This window comes from Rhinolophus ferrumequinum, chromosome X, assembly GCF_004115265.2.
Source record: "Rhinolophus ferrumequinum isolate MPI-CBG mRhiFer1 chromosome X, mRhiFer1_v1.p, whole genome shotgun sequence".
NCBI lineage: Eukaryota > Metazoa > Chordata > Mammalia > Chiroptera > Rhinolophidae > Rhinolophus > Rhinolophus ferrumequinum.
Genome location: NC_046284.1, coordinates 69,132,654 through 69,135,869, shown reverse-complemented (window position 1 = coordinate 69,135,869; position 3,216 = coordinate 69,132,654).

Sequence of the window (3,216 nt, the reverse complement as noted above, 5' to 3'; positions counted from 1 at the left end):
TGATGTCACCACCAGAAGCTAGGAAGAGGCAAGAAAGGATTACAACCAGAGTCTCAGACTTAAGCATGGCTATGCTGACACCTTGATTTTGGACTTCTAGGCTCTAGAAATGTGATGTGACAAAATAAATTTTTGTTGTTTTAAGCCACCTAGTTTGTGGTAATTTGTTATGAAAGCCCTAGGAAGCTGATAGATAGGGCTATCAAAAGTCCCCATAAATTGGGTTCAATTCTTTGAATGAGGTACAGTGTCGACTGCAGAGGCTATGCACTAGTGGGTGCACTCAGCTGCAAAGTGGAATTGGACACAGACCAGCCAGCCCATTAACATGGACCACTCACTCATCTTCTCAGTACTGCCCTCTGGTGGCTCTGCACCTCAGCTGGTAATAATCTTAGGCAGATTTACCCATCTTCCCATGTTACATACTGGGGTTAGATGGCTATAAAGGTCTTAGGGCCTGACAACTTTAAAAAATGTGTCCATTGTTCCTGACACTCTGGCTTCTCTCTTTTCCTTCACACTCAAGCTTCATGAAATTATAAATGTCTACTCACAATCTTGCCTCTAACCTCTATAACTAGCTAATTATGGTCATTTTTTTTTTCTTCCATGGCAGTGTACCTGCCACCACTCTTGTCCTTCTGGTGGCTCTCAGACCTCATAGTCCAATGTCCCAATTCCATTAGAATCCTTCTCTGTTAGGATTCTCTGTTAGGAATCCTTCTCTGTTAGGAAAACATAAATGACCTCAAATTAAGGCTTTAGTTACCCATAAAAGCTTCATGTCCATATTAGCAAGCATGTTTTATAAGGACGTAATGGTATGTCAACCTACAGGTCTCTTAGATCTTGACCCCCAAATCTTGTCTTCTAGTTGGCTATTAATGTATAAGCTGGGATGTGTTCAGATAGCAGAATTGGGGCTCCTGATATTTACTAGAATGCAACAAAAAGGGTAGTAACATCTAAAGAGAATCAGAAAACTTGTATTTGACATAAGACGGTCAAATTTCATACATACACCCATTATTATCAGTATCTTTTCTTTCCATAGCAGTTAGGGGCAAAGCTATATGTACCACTTCCCCCATCACAGTAAGACTCAGCAACATCATTTCAATAAATCAGTCTACTTCCACTGAATATGATTAATCACAATGTCATCTTGGCCTTTCATAAAACCACAGGATATAAGATCCTGTAATGAACTTACAGATCACCTAATTCCACTCATTTATTTTAAAATATGTGGAAACTGAAGCCCAGAAATAAGAATTGGCTTCAACAAGGCTACGCAGGTATTGAGATAAGACCTAGTATCGCAGTCTCCTGATTCCCAATCTTGGTGTTCTACTTTACCACGCTGCTAGGGGTGGTCATCTGAAAACAAGTCCCAATGGGATGAATGGTTTCCTATTTTCATTATGATTTTTTCACCTAATGATCCTCTAAGGAAATTATCTAACAGATTTTAGGTTTGATAACATAAAATTCCGTTTATCTCACTCAGCCTTATAGCCAGCTGAACTTGTTATAGAAAAAATAATCTCCATTTTTATTGGCCATTTTCATTTGCAATGCCTCTTTTGATCCCACTGCCCAAGGATGAAGTCATGAAGCACTCTAGAAAATCTGCATGTTTATTGTCCAGTGATTACTCAGAGTGTAATTTAAAAGAAGGGACACTGGGGAGATCAAAAGCAACATGTAGATACTGATCTCTGAGAGAAGTCACAGACCAGCAAAATATCACTAAATACATTAAGAAGTTGTTCAATACCAGACACTTCCAGGAGATGGCAGTATAAGGCAAGTCTGGATTCAAAGAGTATTGGAAAATGGGAAAAAAAAAGTTTTCATTGCATAGGAGTAGATTTGAGATGGGATCATGCCACCAACTAAAACCTGTATACAAACAACATGCACTGATATGACAGGGTCATGTAGGTCACCAGTGTGAGATTTACCAAGAAACGACGATAGAACATTTTAAAGGAAATAGTGAGATTAAATACACCCTGAAAACTTTGTTCTAAATACTTCTAAGAAGTCAACACTGTGTGTAGTCACACAGTGCTGTGACTAATGTTTACAAAGGAAGATTCTAATAATACCCTGTATGGGAAGACTTACACAGAGTTTATGAAATTCACCTTTTATTGATTGACGTGTCAGGCACCATTTGCTGGATGCTTATATACACAAATTATTTCACTTAATCTCTATCTTGTGATGTAGCCACCATTATCCAAATTTTATAGATGATGAGGAAACTGAGATTTAGAGAGTTTAAGTAACTTGCTCAGCAAACGATATTCATGCACATGATACAAAATCCCTTTATTTTTTTATAATTTTTTACCTTTTTATTATATTTTTAAATAATTTCTTACCTTTTTCCTTGGTACTTTTGTCGTTGATTCTTAATTACTTGAAAGTATTTACTTAAGAAAGTATAATAGAGACAGTATATGGCTTTGCAGCATTGCCAAGAAAAAGATTTACTCTTCATTCTCAGATGAAAGAGAAAACAATTCTGAGCTACCCGACTCACCAAATAACAAAGGATTTTTTTTTTCTGAGTTTCAATCCATTTGTGGTTTACTTTTCTCTGGCCTGGGCTCCTGGCCTTCCAATCTCACTGGGGGTCTGATTGACAGATGTAAGAAACCAAATGCAAACTATGTGTGTAAACATACTGTGTTTGCTCTGTGTCAACACACATAGTTGGCTCTAAATGCAGTATTTCTAGTGCTAATCTGCGCCAAACAATTTGCTCTATTTATTGAACCGAACCCTGGGTTACTCCTCACTTTGTGTAGATCCTGGTGAGCACGGTCTCTGCATTCGATGGGTTATATAGAAAGCTGTACCCAGATCTCCTTTTTTTTTCTTTTTTTTTTTTTTTGTCTTTTTTCTGCTTCTGTAGCTTAAAGTGTAAAACAAAATTGTCACGCCTTACCGGAATTCTTGTGGCTGCCTAGAGACCTCAGTGAGTATCATTTTAACTGATAGTTATCACAGTCTAGGGTCAACCTTTCAAGGCCAAATGTTCGATTCTGTGTATATTCTAAAGCTGATTAGTCTCCAAAATGCTAACTTACACTTACTAACTTCACCAAAGAGTGGCATCTAAACCAGAACATTGGCTCATTATTTTACAATGATACTTGTAATTCTCAAAGGTATCATAATCATTCATTGTCTGATCAG